Source organism: Suricata suricatta, chromosome 3 (assembly GCF_006229205.1).
Source record: "Suricata suricatta isolate VVHF042 chromosome 3, meerkat_22Aug2017_6uvM2_HiC, whole genome shotgun sequence".
Lineage (NCBI taxonomy): Eukaryota > Metazoa > Chordata > Mammalia > Carnivora > Herpestidae > Suricata > Suricata suricatta.
The window spans coordinates 112,348,723-112,370,232 of NC_043702.1; positions in this window are offsets into that span (position 1 = coordinate 112,348,723).

The window sequence follows — 21,510 nt, forward strand, 5'->3', positions numbered from 1 at the left end:
AGGTGACATCATACAGAGAGTCTGCATCCATCAAAGTGGTAAGTAGCTTCTTGTCATCCGTTGGCATTATACAGGGAATGACTGAAATTCAAAGCAGGAGTCTGTGGGAGATGGATGTGTGAGGACCCTTGAAAGGCTATTGAGAAGCAAGGCTGAGGGGCATGTTGCCACTTCTCCTGGGTAACTCGTCAGGCTTTGTTTGCCCAGGCACATGTTGGTTTGTTTGCTATCTCCTCATAAGGAGATGAACGGTGGCCTCAGGGTCCTCCTGTCCTCCAAGGCCACCAGTGGTTCACACGAGAAAGTGACACCGAAGGGCAGAATGAGTTACAAGAAGACCCTCCACAGCCAGGAGGAAATGGGATATTCAGGGTTTATCCTTTTACATGAACTCCCCAGCTTTCACGGAGGTATTTTAATAGGTTTCTTTGTAAAAAATGAAAAGGAGCTCTTCCTCAGTTTCTGAGAGTGAGTTTGGGATTCCCTCTGATAAAGTACCCTGAGAAAAGGGAACAGAATGAGTGGGGTCTGTGGAAAGCCCAGCTGGGCCTCTCCCCTCACACCTCCCCAGGGCTTCCCAGGTAAACTGCACACTGTTTCTGGCAGCCTCTCCTGCGTCGTTAGGTGGTCTTTGTTTAAGCATTAGATGGATGTTTGCAAGATTATTTCAGCAGTTTCACCGTTCTATTTCAAGCATTTACTGTAAGTGCCTCCAGGAATTGTAAGTATGAGGTAAACTACAGATCGCCTCCCTAAATGCACCATATCCCGCCTTAGTTTTATACAGTAGTCTAATCTAAAAGATGGCATAAAACCGGGTTCCTGAGCTCCTGCTAAATCCCCTGAAGGGCCCTGGGTACACGGGAAATGCCTGGGAGGGGCCCCTCCCAGTGCCGTCCAGGGTCCTCTCCTTCCAGGTGTGACCCCAGACCCCCTCAGCCAGATTCTCTAAAGACCCTCCCCCAAGACCCCTTGTCCAGGATTCCACAATGGAACATGAAAAAAAATCTGAGCATTTAAAGCCCAGGGATATAAACTAAGTCTCTTGTAAATATGATTGCCCTCCTTCTCCTGTGCTGTAAGCGAGCTCTGACTCACTTCCTCTGCTAGAGAGGATTTCCTCCTGTATGGGCTCCCAGTGCAAAAGGATTCTTTGAATGCCTTTGCTATTACCCCTGCACTTTCAGTGTGTATCTCTTATATTCTTAGCCCTTGTTCAAGGCGTTCCTAGCCATCCATCTCCACAGCTTTTAGCATTACCCATCCTGACCTCGCCCCTGGGTTGGTTCCTGAGGATCAGTCACCCAGAACCTTCCATAGGCTTCACTGGGCTGTCTTGTGCCTCACGTAGCTTCGTGCCAGAGCTCTCCTTAGCTCTCCCACGTCCTAGACAGGCAGGCAGGGAGCAACCCCAAAACACACCGGAAGTTCCTATGTCTTCAGGAGGCATTGATTAGATTTAGCATCAGCCTGATCAAAAGCGACACTGCAGAAAGTGAGCAAACCAAACTTCTAAAAGTTCACAGGAACAGACCTGTCCTAACCTTGTACTGTAAGTTTACTCATGTGATTGATGTTAAACTGTAGGCCCTTCTAAAGCCTCTCAAAGAGGTTGTCACTATTCTCCAAACAGCCGTTCGTGTCAATTAATCATCATGGAGTACCAGATATCAATTATACATCTACAGATAGTCTATGATTGCTCATATTTCACCATGAGCATTGTAGGGCACCACATTGGGTGGTTTTTTTTTTTTTTTTATGTTTTCATTGGTGTGGGCACTGTTGATGAGAATGATCACATTAAAGAGATACATTCATTTTACCAAGCCTTTACCACATTTTTCTGTGATGGATGGAAAGAGAAATAACCTTAACTTTTAGTCTGTCAGGTATCTTAGATTCTGACTGGGGAAGATGGGGAGCAAAATAAAAGTGAACAAATGTCATCATTTCAGGTACTTCCAAGTGCCCTGATATCAAATTGGGCCTCTAAGAGAGGGGGCCTGGGGACTGGCTTGGAAGGCAGGGAACTGCTAGAAGAAGGGTGTAAGGAAAGCTCCTCAGAGCAGGGGCTTTTTGAGCCACGGCCTGAAGGGGAGGGAGGCTGTCACACAAAGGTCTGAGGAATGAGTGACCAAACTGTCAAGATAGCAGGTGCAATGGTCTCAAGATTAGAACGAGTGTGGCTGTAAAGGCAGAGAGGCCAGAGCATGAACAGCACCAGGGAGAGGGACTTGGTTGGAAGGAGGCAGTTAGAAAGTAGACCCAGGTCATGGTGGCCATATTAAATTTTATTTTAAACATAATAAACCCCTGTGTTTTAGCAACCCACCACCCTGACCAGTCAGCAGATGCCAACAGGGAGGCAATACCCTTTAGAAACAAAAAGGCCATCACTCACTGAAAGCTCAGGGGGTGGTTAACATTTTTTTAACAACAAAGTATTTTTTAACTTCATTTTTATTTATATTGAGAAGTAGATAGAGAGCAAGTGGGGGAGGGTCAGAGAGAGAGGGAGACAGAGTCCCAAACAGGCTCTGTGCTGTCAACACTCAACCACACCAGGCTGTGCAATCACCAAACTCATGAACCGTGAGATCATGACCTGAGCCGAAGTCAAAAGTCAGATGTTTAACTGACTGAGCCACCTAGGTGCCCGAACAACAAAATATTTTTTTTAGTTTATTGAGAGAGAGAGAGAGGGAGAGAGAGAGCGAGAGAGCACGTGAACAGGGGAGGGACAGAAAGAGAGAGAAGGGAGAGAGAGAGAATCCCAAGCAGACTCTGCACTTTGAGAGTGGAGCTAAACACAGGGCTTGAACCCACAAATCGATAGATCATGAACTGAGCCAAAATCAAGAGTTTGGTGCTCACTGAGCCACCCAGGCACTCCCACAATAAACCATTTTTAAATTAAGGTATGTACCTTGTTGTTTTAGACACAATGCCACTGTACACATAATAGATTATAGTATTATATAAACATAACTTTTGTATACACCAGGAAAAAATTCATGGGACTGTCTTTATTGCATTTTTGAGGGAGTCTGGAACTGAACCTGCACTCTCTGAAGTGTACCTGTGTCCATATTTGTTGACAGAGCCCCTTTCTACTTGTCAGTATATTAGAACTTAATTTTCTTTAGTACCTCCAGACACTTTCAACTCAAGTTAGTAGGTGACTCTGGTGACTGAAAGAGTTGTGGAATATATCACCTGATAAATTCAGGGGAAGAAATTCTTTTCCAAGCCCAATGGATGTGCTCAGAGATATTCAAGGACACACTGGAATTTAGGGGTGAAGGGAAAGCCTGTGTGAGGCCTTCTAGGAAATCCAGATTTTCTGTATTAGAAACAGCACTTCATTTATAATTCCTAAATTGCACAAAAAGATATATTTTTAGTGAGAGAGAGAGAGAGTGGGAGAGGGGCAGAGGAAAAGAGAGATAGAGAGAGAGAGAGGGAGAAAATGAGAGAGAATCTCAAGCAGGCTCCAGGCTCAGCACAGAGCCCAATACGGGGCTCGCTCCCATGACCCTGGGATCATGACCTGAGCAGAAATCGAGCGTTGGACACTCAACTGACTGAGCCACCCAAGGGCACCTGCACAAACAGGTATTCTAAGTCTTGATTAACTGCCTTCTGTCTTAAGTCTTCATGTTTTCCAAGAGCAATGTAACACTTCTATATCTGAACATATCCTTTTTAACTTCCTATTTTCTTAGTTGAAGGCATACAGGAAAAAAATGAAGCTATAGTTTTCCACTCTGATTCAGCATGTCCACCTGAAACAGACCTATACAGGTTGAAATCCTATGGCTTTTTTTTTTCACCTATTAAATTGGGAGAATAACCCCTAAGTCAGGAGTTCTTGTGAGGATCATCTAATACAAAGCATGCCCAGTCTGTAAAGCACAGCAAGCACTCAATAAATGTAGGTATTGTTGGCATTATTATCTGGGACCGTCTGTTGCAACAACCTTCAACTGGCTCACTGCCTAACTCTTACTCTTCTATGGAGTAGCCAAAGTGACACTTACATGTTTTCTCAAATATATAAATTAGATCCTGTCATTCCCCTACTGAAAACTACCAGTAGCTTCCCTGTTCTTAGAATAAACTCTAAGCGTTTCACCATGACCCACAGTGACTCAGACCCTTTGCTCACTTCTCCAATAGCGGCTCACACCACCCTTCTCCTTACTCATGGATACAACATCCGATGTCTTCCTGCCCCCCACAAATGCCAAGATTATCCTCACTGTAGCGCCTCTGTCTTTGTTATTTCCTCTTCTCAAGATGCTGCTCTCCCAGATCAGCTGACTCCTTTTTATAGTTCAGGTCATAGATGGGAAGTTAGTTCCTTGAATACCCAGTCCCAGTCCATCTTAAGTACCTCCCTTCTTACCCCCAACACTCTTCAACAAATGACTTGGTTTTGTTTCTTCAGTAGCACTATTGCTATCCAAAATTTTCTCATTCACTGATCTGATACTTACTTCCCAATCTTCCCCCAGTGGAAGATAAACTCAATGAGAGTAGGGCATCCTGTGTGGCCAATAGTAGGTGCTCGATATGTAACTGCTAAAAAATGAATCAATGAGGGAGTGAATGCACTCAAGAAATAGCATGAAGCTTTTATAATAATCCTTAAAACAAAAAGTTATCACATTTTCATTAAGACATGTGTGTATGTGTATGCAGGGCATAGAGATTTTTAGCAGATCCGAATGATCAAAACAATCAACAGTGACAGGGTTTCACAATGCTAAGAAAATCGGATCGCCTTTCCTGAGAGGCCAGAGTCTCAGGGAACACCGATGGACGTGATCTGGCTCTGATATGTGTGCTGAGTTCAGACTAAGCTAAGGCTTGCTGTTCGCCCTTCTCTGCAGCCAGGGTGCCATCTCATGCTCACACAGGCAATCGTATGGAAGAGGAGAGAAGATGAGACCATCTCGTCATGTGTGTTCATTCTCTCAGGGTCTGATTCATTGAAAAGACAAAAGAAAGGGGAGGAAGTCTGAGCCCTCCCGGGTTTCTGTCTTTCCAGGTAACTGCTCAGTCTCATCCTGGGGGAACGAGAGATGGCAATACGTAACTGGCCTCTTTCCAAGCTCCTTACAACAGAAGTTACGGAAAGATGCATGGACACGCGTAGGCCCACCTTCAGAAAGTCATCCCTCTGTCCAAATACACACTGACCTCTGCCTTTTCAAAGGTAAAATTTGATCCATTAATGTTCTCCAGTGTTGCTTTCATAAAGCATTTGGATGGGCCCTTCTTCACAAATGAATAAAAATGAGTAAAGTCCTCAGAATCAAAGGAAAGCCAGGACTGGCTTCCAGAAGCACGAGGCAACCCAGAGAGTCCATCTGCAGCCAAACCATGCAACAGACCCAGACACAGCTTAGAGGCTGGCAACAAGTCTGCCTGCAGGATCTGCCAAGGAGCCAGATGCTGTTGCTTCCAAAGCTTGGCATCAGGGCCCCTGACTGCCATCCAACAAAGAGGAAAAATAGGAATGATATAATGTGGTAGGATAAAACACATCCCACCTCAACCTTTTTTATTACTCACTGAAAAAAAATATGGAAGATATTTATGGGAAAGTACCAATGTTTTTGGAAATATTGTACATACATTAGCTACAACACCATTTTTGCCAAATGGGAAATATATTTAAAATATGCAGCCTGCGTCTGTCTAAAAATAAATTGTCATCTTTTCTGATCAATGTATATGTCCAGGATATGGAAATGACTCTGCTAATTGAGGCTGCTGTCAACCAGTGCACTTGTAAGTTACCAAGAAGTAAACTTGTGAAGAAGTCTGTCTCTGTGTGTGCATAAAATAGCAATTAATGTTGTTGTCATGTGAAGTGAGTTTAAGAAAGATCGGGCTTTGAAAAAGAACTATCCAATGAAGGTGGTGTGTTGAATCTCATGGTTATATAAAGTATTAGGAGTTATGTTAGGCTGGATGAGATAAGATGTTTATGAAAAAGTAGAATGTGGTGGAGAACGGTGTTGGCAAAGGCTCCAGGGTTGTATTAATAAACCACTATATATGAGAAAGTACTGGTTATGTAGTGAAAATTCATTGTCATTCTGCTTCATCTGGGTTTTAAATTAGCAAATTAATGTCACTTTTGATAACACTGCTGAAATTTCTATTGTTTTGAGTGACTCAGAATTCTACATCTAAAAATTAGAAAAATAAGGCAGAAAAGAGGGTATCTTTGTTGGGTGAGCCGAGGGGCGTCACCAACACCAGAGTGCCTGGATGCACACCCACCAGAAATCCCGCCCCCAAAGTCAGGCCTGTGGGCTCAGGCCTCACACGCAGAGTCAGTTCCAGAAACCTTCAGCTAAAATGCCTATCGCCTCAGCACCTTAGCACAGGCAAATTTGTCATCCCAGCCCGTTGACAGGCGTTTGAAAACAGGGGACAGTCTGTGGGGGAGCAAGGACACTGTGAGGGCATCAGGTAAGGCAAACCTGGAGCCTGTTACTGACATGAGGGAGGGGCCAGTGCTCTAACCCGGGTGGAACTCTGGGGGAGAACCACCCTCTTCACTGCTCTGCCAGGTTGGAGCATTATTTCAATTTCCTCTCAAGAGTGAGAATCTAGGACAAATACCTAAAAAAGAAAAAAAGTTTTCGGTCTACAATGCAGCTGTTTCCTTTTTAAGTTATTCATTTAAATGTGAATAATTGCATCTCGATTATTAAAATATTATTTCTTCACCTATGACCTTTGGGTTTCTCAGATGAATGAAAAAAGGTAATCAATTCAAATAAAATATAAGAGATCATTCCAGACAGGATAGATATATGGGATTTTCTTTTTTTCTTTCTTTCTTTTTTTTTTTTTGTTTCCTTTTTAAAATTTCATACTGCTCCCACACTTCACAGAAAAGAATGCAATCCAAAGAAATAGACCATTTTCATGTAGAACTTCCCAAAGATTTCCCCAGGTCCCTGGACACCGTTGCAAAAAAAAAAATTACTACAGTTAAGGGTAGCCCAAAAAAGCCTGGGCTCCATTGCTTGCTCCACTCACATGACTGGTATATAGACACACGGACACAAACACTTGTCCACGAAAGCCCATGCGTACTTCAAATAAAGACCCAAGGAGAGATTAGTAGACCCTTCTTGGTTCTTGGATTTTGAAAGATCAAACTGCCAAGGCTCTCTTCCACTTAATAGGGCTGCTGATTGCCAGAACAAGGCATATTTGTACTGATCTCTTACACACTATGCTATCTTTGCAAAAAGAATAACAGGTAAGAAAAAACTTGAGAAAATGTTTTATCTCAGTTTTGACCTTCTTGTGATTTGCGCTCCTTCTCATTGATCCCCCTAGCAAGTGGAAAAGAGGGTTTTATTATAATGCCAGCAAAAGCAAAGAGATTTTCAAAAATTTATGTTCAATACATCTCCAAATTGGAGCAAGAGGTCAGGCTTAGCTCAGGTGAAAAATGTGATGATATAAACATAAATTCATCACTGTTACAGTCAGAAGATCATATGGACATTCCAGAGTGTCAGGCAAGGACCATGATTTGTGTCACTGCAGAGAAAGATAAATCACTGTAGAAGACATAACAACCAGAATCACCGCCACCATGTAATAGATCATGATGCACCCCGATCTTTTCCAAACGTTATTTACAGTTATCAGGGCTTGAGGATGGCAAAGCACAAATGGATATTAATCTTTACTCTCCCAGGCCTCGGTCAACTCAGGGTTGCTGTCTCTTAGAGTCTTCCATGATTTCCAGCAATGTGATAAGCTCTGGCTATGTGCGGTCTGTCCAAAAGGGATCAAATATAAATATTTCCAAAAAGAAAGAGTGTTTCCAATCCCATCAATCAAAGCCTTTGAGAACTCTGTCACTGTAGCATTCTGGAAAGGATTGCGATGGGAGATTTTGTTCCAGAAAGGAGCTACTGAAGTAAATGAATGAGGCCATGTTATGGAAAGAAGAGGGGGGTCGAGGTGAGCATGGGGGGCTGGGCAGAGTAAGAACACAGGAAGCTGCAGCAAAGAGCTTTCAGAGCTTTGGTTCCAGAACTGGAAACCTTTTCTCTGAAGCTTATAAAGTAACTGTTATTTTATCTTTATCTGCTTTGGCTTCCCAACTGTGCAGATTAAATGGGAACTTGTCGCCCTGCCATCCACCATATGACCGCAGGTCAAGGCTATGTTCACACCTTCTTAGTCCCTAGCCTTACTTTTGCAGGGTCCCAAGTCCATTCCATAACACATGTATTAACATGTACCCATATCTTACATTATAGGTATTTCTTTCTTACTTTTATTTTGCTATAAGAATAAACTTTAAAATTGTGAAGTTACCCTTGAAATTATTTGGTTGTGAGTAATTTAAATCATGATAGGCAGTGGTTTCTTAGAAGCTTCTGGGTCTGTGTCTTCTTATAAAGAGAAAATATATATGTATATGTCATATTTGGGTGCAGTGCAGTTTCTACTAATAATAAATTGAGTAATGAAGGAAGTGGCCATCCTGTTATGTTCTGCAAATTAAAAATTTATTAATTTCAGTTTTTTAGCTTTCTTTTGGGTCAATACATTTTTCAGCCCTCAAATATTTTCTTGGGTCCCTAGAGTTCTTATATAAGTGCCTGATGGATGGAGTGAACGGTCCTGGGTCCTCAAGAATAAAAGCATCATTGTGGGGGGATTCCATCCACTAAACCTTGTGTTCCTATGACCTAAATTCCCCCAGCCCAGTGGAATCTCTATGACTTGCTCACAAGAGAGCACACAAAACTTATTTAGGTGCCCAAGGAAGCAGTCCTGTGGGGGAATGGATATCAGAGCAGCACATTCTCTACAGTGGATGCACTGTCTGGGGTCACAAGTATGGGCCCAAAGACCCAAAGAATAGGACAAAGAACTTGACTTGAAGAACAGAACAGTCCCTTTTGTGCTCTCTATTTTTTCGATCTCCTTTTCAATAGACCTTTAACCCTTGAGAGGATGGTTGCTTCTGACAAAGTCTCTGTCCATTGTCTTTCTAGACCTAGGCATGCTTTTGAATATACATCCCATCTCTTGGTTCAGCAATGAGTTTCTAAGGATTTAGACCCTGGGCACATTTCTAATATGACTAACCTTGGTAGAAACTGAGAGAATTTGTAAGCACCTCGATCTGAGTGCAATCTGGGGGAGTGTCTCTGATTTATCTCCCTGACTTACTCTTCTTTCAGAACAGCACAGATAATTACTGAGATGTATATTTTACCCAATTTCTATATATTTATTTATCTTATGTACTTAACCCTCAGTTGAAATAGGTGGAACTAGGAGTTCTTCCTTCTTTTTCTCATCCGTGGTTACACAGATGGCCCCACTCTCCTCTTCTGTACTGCCAAGGCCCCATCTTGGATCCGATCCACCTTTCTTGCTTTTGTCTGTTCATCTGGGTGTGACTCTGACCACACCCATTCACCTGTCAGGTCTTCCAGAGTTTCTCTCTCTGTCTCTCTGCCCCTCTCTCGCTCTCTCTCTCTCTCTCTCTCTCTCTCTCTCTCTCTCTCTCTCACACACACACACACACACACACACACACACACACACACACAATGCCACTCCATGCTCCGGGCCTTGCCACACTGGACACAGCGGATATCCAATAATTCGCCTGCCCACCTGGGCAAGCAGACCCACACTCACACCCAAGACAAGAGGTTCTTTCACAAGTGCTAAGGTCACAAGGACCAAATCACAGCTGGCATTTGAACAGCAGCCTTCACTGATTTCTACCATGACTTTTAAATTCCCAAGCCAACATTTTTATATTTTACTTTCCCTTGGTTTGCTCCCTGCTTCCCTGGTCATCCTAGTAAAGGCCCTTGTCTATCACATCTCAGGACCTCCACCCTGACAACGCACCTGCCCTTGCTCCCTGCCACCTTCCCTCTGCCCTCCCAGCACTTCTGCTCTTAACCTTGTTCTGTTCTGTATTCTTTGCAGTGCCTGCCCCCTTTTAACCTACCGTGTAATTTACTTGTTTATTTTAATGATTTAGTGCTCAGTTTTAAATCCCCTCCCAAAGCATAAGCCTTCTCAGGCCAAGGATTGTTGTCTGTTTGTTCTCTGATGTAACACAAACATCTAGAACGTTGCCTGCCACATAACAGATACTCAACAAATATTTGTTGAATAAATAAATGAACAATACGTCCTCCATTCCCTAAAGAGTGAGGGGGGGCAAGCTTTAATAAAAACTTCTCCCAAGCGGTGCTGTAATCTCTTGATGGTGAATGCTAAGATCTCATCTGAAAGTCCTAGGGGACTGCCAGGTCCTTCACTTTTCAGTCAGGCTGAAAATGCAGCCCCTCTCCTTGGCTGTACAGACATTGCAGATGGGAGAGAAGCCACCCCCCAGGCAGGATTTAGAAGTGTGCAGCACAGAAACTGGGCTGCCTGGGTCTCAGAAGCCTGATGTATTGAATGAACACACCCAAAAGATTTCTCACCTCATTGGAACATGTTTTGCTTATCTGTTTAACTGAGAGCTCACTAATAACTGGAATGGCCAGAGCAAAGGGAACAACACATCCATTGTTCTCCAAGTGTTCTTCTACGGTGTGCCTCAACTGCCACGTATGCTTTTCAGACTGAAAAGTTGAAATTCCTTCTTTGCGTCAAAGGATCAGAACTGAAACCAGCAGGTAGATATCATAGGAATGTATTTGAGTAGACGGAGGGAGGTTCTCACAATTCTATTCAGAAATGAAATAGTCGTCTTGAATATGGAGGGCGCCAGTCCCTGGAGAATTGTGTCATGGATGCTGTGGAGAGCATTTCTGCAGCGAGTGAAGGGTTGGACAGAGAGACCTTCCTGAACTGAGATTCTACAAGACAATGTCTTATAATGGCCAGTTCCTATAACTCATTCTTCTTAGGGGAAAAGGATGCTAGCTTAGCTGGTCCGTAAGTAAACTGAGGTGAAAAAACTGAACAGATGACCCACATTTTCAGAGTGAAAATTCATGAAAAGAACACCCATATTTCTGAATTCCATTTTTCCTTCGCATCAGATATAATTAGCTTTCAAAGTGAAAAGTATCAATCAAATGTGAAGGGCAAGGCAGAAACGTTTCCATATTCTTTCTACTTGGATAAAAAGGAATCAGCTCCCAGCAACAAAAATTCACTTCACAGAAGCCAAAAGTAATGTTGAGATCGCCTAATGGTGGAGATCAACAATTTGTTATTGCTCTTCAGAGACGTCAAAAGCATTCCGATTGGGAGAAGGTATGGGACCAATAAAGTGAGCGTCAGAGAGGTACTCACATGGGCAGTGTAGACTCAGAGGCTTAAAACCCAAGAGACTGCTGATGTCAGGCATCAACAGAGTTGGTTGAGAAACGTGAAGATACAGCTAAGGGCGCTGGCATGACACTTCCCAGGAGCTTGTAATAGTAGTTATCGTCTGAACTTCTCTAAGCTCTTGAAAGGGTCACACAAAATTATTCTTTCATTTTGAACCAGTGTATAAACTATACTTATTTCCCATTAAATGGTGCATCTAAGCAATCTTATAATCAATTCCAAAATACCCAGTGCCATAGTTGCTGCTGCCCCCACTCACCTCCCTGCTACTGGATGTGATGACTAAGGCTGGAAAGTTCAAGGGGAGCTGTGTGTCTTCCAAGCTGCTCTTAGTATCCTTCGCCATGGCAAAACAGGAAGTTGGGAGAGGCTGCAGTCGCATAGACTTTACTCTCAGAACTGGAAGAGACCAATAAAATATATTTCTATTACTCTTTACATTTGAGATATTTTCAAGCAAGCCAAACACCACAGGACTGTGAGCCCCTTTGGAGCCTTTTCTTTAGAATATCCTTAATCTTGAGATCCACCTGGGTGGCCCAGTCAGTTGAGCATCCAGCTCTTGATCCCAGCTCAGGTTCTGATCTCACAGTTTGTGAGATCAAGCCCTGTGTAAGGTTCACACTGATAACACAGAGTCTGCTTGGGTTTCTCTCTCCCTCTCTCTCTTCCCCTCCTCCCCTCTCAAAATAAATAAATAAATAAATAAATAAAAGTAGTTTAGAAAATCCTAAATCTTAAAACTTTTGAAGACCATTCCATTTACCAAGTAGAGGTAATATTGATCTACTGAATCAATGATATAAGTTCCAAAGACAAAAAGATCCCATTAAAGAAAGTTACTGTTTTGGAGATTTATGATATAAAAGTATTCCAAATTTTAAAGCTCATGTAAACCCTTCACTGCAAAGAGTTGAGGAAAAGAATTTTCTTATTTAATATAAAACTGTGCAGAGTAAGGAACTTCTTGAGTTCACACTGTTTCTCCCTCCATCGTTGCCCCCTGAATGAATGTTCTTCCTTCCCCACGGGAGCTGAGTTGTAACATGGCAAGGCACCTTCCAGCCTTTGGATGAATTTTTTTGAACACATTTGGCCTCAAGAGGGTATGAAGGATGGTTCTAGAGAATAATTACCTACCTGTTTTGGTTCTTCAGTCAAGTATAATCTGAACCCATTCTAAAATTAAAAAGAGGCTGGGTGGAGGTAAATTGGGAAATTGACATACATTACCTCTGCTTTATAATTGGACATTCCTCCTCATTAGTGATTCTTTTTGAGCTAGAAAGTGCTAATTATCAGGGTTGTCTCTCCTCACTCCTTTTTCCCCCAAATGATCTCTTTTTGTTCAAGTTCACCGAATTGGCATCCTATTTCTTTTTGCTGTTTTAAGGATGCAGCACAGAACCTTGGCTGCTTTCAGTGCCCTGAATTTTGGAAGGTGAAGATGTGTCCTCCAAACTGCTAATCACTGTCTCTAAACTTGTGACCGTCTTCTTACCAATGTGAAGAAGGAAAATATCCAGCGCAGGGTAAGCAAACTATGGCTTGTGGACTAAATCCAGCATGCCACCTGATTTTTTAAAATAAAGTTTTACCAGAACACGTCATGCACATCTGTCTATGCATTGCCAGTGGCTCTTCAGGGCTACTGCAGCAGCTGACTTGTAGCCACAGAGGCTGTATGGTGCATGAAGTCTAAAATATTTACTATTTGACCCTTTATTGAAAGAGTTTGCTGCCCTGTGGTCTAGAGAATGGTGCGCTAGAGATAGCACATGATAGGGAGTTGAAACATCAGTGAAACCTCTCTGGGGTTCAAGTCACCACATGTGCAAGTGGAGGTAACTGTCTAGCTGCAGCCTCATTCCAAGATGGCGGCCAATGGATATAAAATCCCCAGGATTTTTTCCCCATAATGGGATTTCTTTAAAAAAAAAAAAGATATGCTTACTCCCAGCTAGGAATTTTCTCCCCACCAGTACAAGACCTGAGTATGCTGGCCTTCCACATCATGCTCCCTCTGAGGTCCTTGGTGGGCCAGGACAGCCTGAAGACCCTCATTGTGGAAGCCACAAGGAACCCAGGAAACTAGAATCAAGTCCATTCCCATGCAACTGCCCTCACCTCTCTGAAGACACAGAGGTATGTATGAATGAAGAAAGAGGTTTAGGACGTTATGGGAGAGCAACCAGGGACCGTTTTCCTAGGGACTGTGAAGTAACTAGAATCAATCCTCTCCTCTGACCCACAATTATGGTGATTCACAGATCCTTGCTTAATTATCTTCCTGCTGAGGGTGATTTTGAATTTCGGCTCCCCAGTTAAGTCTAGAACCCCTCCAGGGAAGCACAGTGTCTTCCTCATATGTATGTGGCATATACGGTGCCTGGCACAGGCCTCGGCATACAGTTAGCGGCCAGCGGCCAGTAAACAATGAACTGATTAGTGGTGACTGATAAATGGATGGATTAATAAATGAATGAGGCAAGTGACTGGATATTGGGGAAGGTGATCCTTGAACACTTAGCCTCATCCTTTGTGCGAGACCAGGATGAAAACAGAAGGAAAGATAAGGGGACCCTGAACGGAGAGGATTCTGAAAAGGAAACCGAGCATCCAGCACAAGCCGGAACTAGTCACAGCCCAAAGCGGCCCAACTGTGAACAGTCCGATTGTCCAACTCTGCGGCTCTCGGCGCCAACCCCCAGTCTCTGAGCCACCAGGCCTCCCGGGCCCGGTGTCAGAACCCATGCTGCCACGGGAGCAGTCATGCGTGCTCCCCCAGCAGCCGGGCCTCACGGAGCCGTGCCAATTTACCTTCCGCTGCCCGGGCCAAACCACTTCATCCAGTAACTCTCCAGACCCTTGTCCCTCTCTGACATTTGGGGGATGGCAGCTCCCAGCCCACAGTGAGCAGCTTCAGAGAAAAATGCAAAAGCCGTTCCTTTTCTTTTGGCGAAGGGAGCCCCTGACTGTGTCAGGGCTACTCGCTGACTATTAATGCATCTGAGTTATTAACAGTGTCTGTTTGTGTTTCCGTGTTTTGCAGGGCTGTGTCCCAGCCCCAGCACCTGCCCTCATGGTCTGAGGACACCCTGCAATGCCAAGCCACAGTACACATTTCTGGGGTGCTGCTCGAGCTGCCCCTCACCCTTGAGAACCCTGATTGTTGTGGGGCAGAGTGGGGCCACACTTTCTCAGTTCATTCTTGTTGTTTTGGTTCAGCTTGAAATGCCCTTCTCCTGGCTCTTCTGGGCAGTTCCGGGCTGAAGGTCACAGAGGCTCCTGATATGCAGGACCTGTTTCCGCCACAGCCCATCCTGCCTCAGTGGTGGAGATGTTTCCCTGCTCTTTGGGGCCAACCCGACACTGCCCAAAAAGAAGCAAGCAGACCCTCCACGAGGCATGTGGTAAGCGTGCTCACACACATCTTGACCTCTTCTCGCAGATGTGTGGTTAGTGGCTAAGATCTAAAGTCAGACCATCTGAATCAAATCCTCCATCTGCAACTTACCAGGTGGGGGAGCTTAACCAAGTTATTTTCCCTGCATCTCAATTTTCTCATCTGAAAAATGGAGTTGAGGATGTGCCCATTTCATAGTGTTGTGGTGAGAATCAGGTGAGCTGACTTCCAGCACACTAGTGCTTCTGTAATAGATGTCACAATGATGCCCAGGTCGGGGCAGTGTCTGGGACCTGGCCCTAATCCTTGCTGTTGGCTGCTTCAGTGAACTACTGGATGTTCTGATCTTGGCTTGGCCTCTTACTAGCTGTGGGATCACGGAGAGAACAAGGCCATGTTTCTTCCCAGTCTCCTCAACAGCAAACATGATAACGATACCTCTGTCTACAAAGTCCTTTTGAGAATCCAATGAGGTAACATAAATAAAATGCTCTGTAAATCTACACAGTGCTACTTGGTGGTGCTTGGTGATTGGGTGACACCATATAGAACAAGTGATTGGTCTGTTTTTTCTTTAAAAATCTCTCCTGGGAACGAGATTCTGGAACTTGACTCTGACCCTGCTGTCATCTGATCCCATGCTACCCGAAAGTGGATACGTTCTTTTTCTTTTTTCTTTTTTTTTTGTAAAGTAGAATTCATGTCCACCAAGAAGTCTAGCATGGGCCTTGAACCTACCACCCTGAGGTCAAGACCTGAGCTGAGATCAAGAGTCACATGCTTAACTGACTGTGCCATCCAGGTGCTCCGATAAGTTCTTTCTTTCTAATTGAGGTATGACTAACATATAACACTGCCTTAGTTGCGGGCATACAACACAATGATTCGGTGTTTGTGTATATGTTGTGAAATGGTCACTGAAGTATGCCTCGCTAATGTCTGTCACCACACATAGTTAGAGATGGTAGGTTCTTCTTGATGTGGTTTTAAGTTCTCAATTTCTCAAACTTGATCCTCCAAAAGCATGAGCAGAGACTTGTCATCACCACATCACAAGACAAGCAAAGAGCCGGACCAGCAGGCACAAGCCCTGCTTGTTCAGGTGTCCAGTTAAATACCCATGTCCCCAGTGCAAGTCAGTGAACTATTCCTTGACCAAAGTCTCCTCATCACTAAAGTAAAGACAACAAGCACGCCTTTGTTTATTCATTTTTTCAACACCTGTTTCTAGCAGCCTCTCCTACCGTCTGCCCTGTGTGGAGGACAGACAGAGCGTGGGGGGCAGATTTGTTGAGGGGATACTCCGGCTGACATCCTGCAGGTCCTCTTGGTGGGACTTGCCTGATCTACATTAGAAGACTCAGCTGCCTTTTCATAATGCACCCACAAATCACAATGCTCCCACAGTGCATTTATAGATATCATAAGCCCATAATTACAGACAGATCCTAACAATATATGGGTACCAATGGGTGTTAAGGGCCCTGGTAATGCCTTTTCTATGGGGTTTTTGTTGTTATTGTTTTACATTTTATCGATGCTTGCTCATTGGTTAAATCCCACACTGATCACCTCTGTGCATGAGGGACTGAGCATGTCCCTAGTGGATCTAGAATTGTGGAAGTCACCACATGGCAAGAAATCTCCAAGTGCTCACTCTGGGGCCCTAAAAGCCCCCTTCACCAAGAGAAGGAATGGCCTGTCCCCATCCGGTTCAGTGAAAGCAGTACGCCTGCGTCGTAGATGTAGGAAAAGGGTGGTCATGTGCAGGGTGATCTGGCCACACAGCCTTTTCTGAGCAGTGAACCACGGGCAGCAAGATCCTCTGGATATCATATTATTCCCGAACCAGGGGACATGGGCCTGTGGTCAGCCCTAACCTCCTGGCCGACCGAGCTGCTGACTACACCCTGAAGGTAAGCTGGGAAAACACCCAACCTCAGCACACAGCAGAAATGAGGAGACCTTGGGGCGCCTGGGTGGCTCAGTCCATTGAGCGTCTGACTTCAGCTCAGGTCATGATCTCACGGTTTGTGGGTTCGAGCCCGCGTCGGGCTCTGTACTAACAGCTCGGAGCCTGGATCCTGCTTCGGATTCTGTGTCTCCCTCTCTCTCTGCCCCGACCCCACTCACACTCTATCTCGCTCTCTCTCTCAAAACTAAATAAACATCAAAAAAATTTATAAAAAAATAAAAAGAAGTGAGGAGACCTTTGCGAAGAAATCCTGTGTCTGGAGGTCAAGCCTCACAAGTGGTTTAGCGGGCAAGCAGCAAGCCCGTCTCCGGGCCAGTCTGCTGGCAGCTGGTGTTGGTGGGGAGGGCAGTCATCTGCCAAACGCACAGTGTGCTGGATGCTTCCTTAGGTGACAAGTCGTGAGGAGAGGAAACAGGATCTACGGGAGGGTGGTTGGAAAAAATGAGCTCCAGAGCAAGGAGAACAAAAAAGACACAGAGGAGGGCAGCTTTCCCAAAAGTAAGTGAAAAATGATAAAAATATGTGCTCATTGCGATGAGAGGAAACTCCCTCATTTGCACGTGGCTGCTGACTCTGCCTGTCGGGCTTTGGTTTCTGGGTTTTGGAGAACTGTGTGGAAGCAGGCAGTGACGGTTATGAAACATGTACTTTTTTGACTGGTAATTGAACCCCTAAGAATATAACCCAGAGAAGTGATGAAAAGGGAACAAAGAGAAGGACTAACCCTATCACAAGAAAAAAAAATTTTAATATATAAATAGATAAAAGTACAAATGTATATATAAATACATATACACAAATTTTCTTTTCTTTTTTTAAAAAAATATTTGTTGGGGTGCCTGGGTGGCTCAGTCGGTTAAGCCTCCGGCTTCAGCTCAGGTCAGATCTCACGTTGGTGGGTTCGAGCCCCGCATTGGGCTCTGTGCTGACAGCTCAGAGCCTGGAGCCTGCTTCCGGTTCTGTGTCTCCTTCTCTCTCTGCCCCTCCCCCTCTCATGCTCTGTCTCTCTCTGTATCAAAAATAAATAAAACATTAAAAAAAAAGTTTAAAAAAATAAAATATTAAAAAAAAATATTTGTTTATTTTTGAGAGAGAGAGAGAGACAGTGTGAGTGGGGGAGGGTCAGTGAGAAAGGGAGACACAGAATCTGAAGTAGGCTCCAGACTCTGAGCCTGACATGGGGCTCATGAACCATGAGATCACAACCTGAGCCAAAGTCAGATGCTTTACTGGCTGAGCCATGCAGGGGGCCCTACACAAATTTTATTCTGGGATGAAATTATAGCGATGTAGATCCTGGTGTCCCACCCAAATATCCAGAAATAGTGGAATGGCCAAAACCCTAAGATATCACTACATGGCCTGTTTGTTTGATGGGCACTCAAAGAGCTAAGGAGGTGTCCATGCTGATACATGGGAATATATATATTAACCACGTCCTGTGGATAAGGCAGAACACAAAGTTCATGTGCACTGATGTAAATATGTTTTCATGTACAAAGTCAAGGCTCAGGGATGAATTTGGAACCATGGAAATGGTTGAAACTTATGTTTTCTGTCAAATCTTTCAGGGACAATAAAAATTTTGAATTTAGAAAGAGAAGTGGGGGCTCCTGGTAGGTTCAGTCAGTTAAACGTCAGACTCTTGATTTCGGCTCAGGCCATGATCTCACGGTTGGTGAATTGAAGTGACCCCAGTCCTTCCCCTGTCGGGCTCTGCAAGGACAGTGTAGAATCTGCTAGGGATTCTCTCTCCCTCTCTGTCCCTCCCCTGCTTGCACATGCAGTGGTGCTCTCCTCCCCACTCTCAAAACAAATAAACTTAAAAAAGAAAGAGAAGCGAGGATGTGGTAAAGTCCCTGAGAACTTGCAGGCCCCAGAAAAGTGATTAAGAGGAACAAAACTGCAACTCTGATCACAGCAGCGTAAGAATGAGGATCCCAATTCTCGCCCCGTGTCCTCCGCTCTGCCCTCCTTTCTCACCTCTCCCCACCCACTGTCTACCTCTTCTTCTTTTTAAAGGTTTGCTTTTCTGATTCATGTCTCTTTTGCTCTGAGCTTGGAGAGATTGGAAGCCAGTGGGGGATTTACAGGTCCTCCCTGGGTCCCTCCCTCTCTGAAGGCTGGTCGCCACCTATGATGGGGGCTCTAGACTTTCCAAGAGGTGGGACCATGCATTTTAGGGCTCGAGCTCCATCACGGCAAGCATGCATAGGAAGAGAAGGCACACGCCACAGCCCCAGAGTCCAAATTTGCCTCTGGCAGTAGGTCTCAGAGCCCCAGATCCAACAATGGACTCCCCTGGTCCAGCCACAAAACATTCATAACCTCTCCAAGCAGTCCTCTGGCAGAGAAAAGCAAACTGTGAGCTCAGGAAGCTAATGACCTTGAAACTATCCATTTATCTTGGCCTTTCCCCTCCATGTGAGATGCCACAAAAAGTGCCAGTCTCTCTCTTTCTCTCTGAAGAAGAATGGATTGCCTCACCTTTGTCTTCCTCCTGGGCCAGGCCCAGGGCTGGAATACCAATGGGAACCAGGAGGGAAAGGAAATCATTCTTGATCATCCAAACCACCTTCCTGACTCCTCTGTGTAGAGGAGAAAGCTCACCTGAATGCTGCCTTAGAGCCTAATGTCTGTCAGCCCCTCCATAAATCTTCATAAATAGACAGTGCAGACTCCCACCAAACTTCCTGCCTGGCTCCAGAGGCTGGTGTCCTCCAGGGTGGACAGCTTGGCTCCTGGTTACCTCTGCCCTCCCCACCTAGAGGAGGAGGAAGGCAGCCACCCTGAGGAATCTGGGTGTTGAAAATCAATATTCCTCTCAGTTACCCACTGTCTGCTTCGGTGGTTGCCCTCCTCCTGGCACCAGGACACCAGCTTCCCACTGGGACCAGCTGAAGACAAGAGCTGGCACAGCGAGACTCCTCTTTGTTTCTGGTGTGGCCGTGGACTGTGGCCGGGCCAAGGAGGCCGCTCACTTGTGTCAAGCCTAGAGCACAAGCAGACCAACAAGCCAGCAAGACCGACATCAACAAAGAGAAATAAATCTACTGTGCATTTGAAAAAAGGCAGAGCTGGTGTCAGAGTCTGGAAGCCCCTTTCCCCAAATACCTGCTTCTTTGATTTTGTGTGACCTCCATTTCTTTGATGACTTTTCTCTTTCTTCTTCTTCTGCCAAAGCTGAATCTCTCCTCTTTAGCCAGATCGTGCCAGGACCACATATGTGCTTCCCGTAACACAGCATGCCAAGGCCCCTTCCTCAGCTGTCTCCTGTGTGCTCATATCAAGAGCCTTCCAGAAGGCCATGTGAAGGTAGGACATTTGGGGGGAAACATCTGGAAGAAGAAAGAAGAGAACCAGGGGCTGAGGCAATGGTTTCCCATTCAAATGGCCAGTTTGAGGCTCACATGCCCTCTTTCTCTCAAGTTGGTTTTTTGTTTTTTCTCAAGTCTGGCTTTATAGGTGAAAACACATTATTTTCAGGTAAATCCACAGTTGCATTTAAAATTCCCAGGCTGCCTTGGATTCATGAAAAGGTAGTTTTGTTCATGTGCTACTGTATTAATGTGTGAAATGGTTAAATTAATCCTTCCATAGGATATTATAAGGTGCTTAGAGATTTGGCAGGCTAAGCCCCATCTTTCTCTCAAGACGTTAAGAGAATAAATGTAAATGCAGGAAACACTGCATGTGAGGCATCTGTTGTCCAACTGTACAATTTGCATGTCAGCGCACTATTTGGGAAAAGTTAACCTCAAGAGCAAGGGACACAGGATGCCCACTAGGTTGAGTCTTCTGAGGAACCCCAGGGACTTGAGACTGGACCATCTTCCTGTTGCCCAACCTTCCAGTCTTGGTTAAGACTCTTGTCTTCTAGAGGCACCTGGTGGCTTAGTTGGTTAAGCTTCTGACTCTTGGTTTCAGCTCAAGTTATGATCTCACGGTATAGGAGTTCGAGCCCCGAGTCAGTGTCTGAGCTGACAGTGTGGAGCCTGCTTGGGATTCTCTCTCCGCATCTCTCTGCTCCTCCCCTGCTCTCAGGCTCTCTCTTTCTCTCTCACAATGAAAAAGAATGAAATATGGCCATTTGTAGGAAAGTGGATGGACCTTGAGGGTGTCATGCTAAGCGAAATAAGTCAGGCAGAGAAGGACAGATACCATATGTTCGCACTCATAGGTCTAACAGGAAATTTTCAGAATGATCTAGCTTCAAGAAAAGCAAGCAGTTAGTAGTGCTTAAGAATAATTGATTCAGTATCTAATGGATAGTTGATACCTGTCACGAGACAACAAAGAAAATGCAAAATGCTTATTGATTTATGATGTGGTTTCATCTTAGCTTGGGCAAACCATGCAGTGTTTAATACATAGTAGCAAAATATTTACTATTGAAGCTTGAAAAGATGGGAGTTCTTTGTGTGCAATCTTTCATTTATGCATGTGAGAGGGTTGTCTTTTTTTTTAATGTTTTTACATTGTAGTACTTGTTTTCCTTGTTGGGGTGTTTGCTTATTTAATACATTCAGTCAAGGACAGAAATTACATGCTGGTTTTTTTGGTTTTTTGTTTTTTTGTTTTTTTCCCCTAGGAAGTGTGTCTTGGGTTTTTCCCTTATTATTTTTGTTACTTTTTTTTTTCCTCTTCTTTTTTTGGTGGTGGGGGTGGTTATGTTTAAATGAAGTTGCTTTTACAACACCAAAGACTTAATCATCCATTTCCTATATAAAAGGTAGCTACTTTTTTGCATGGA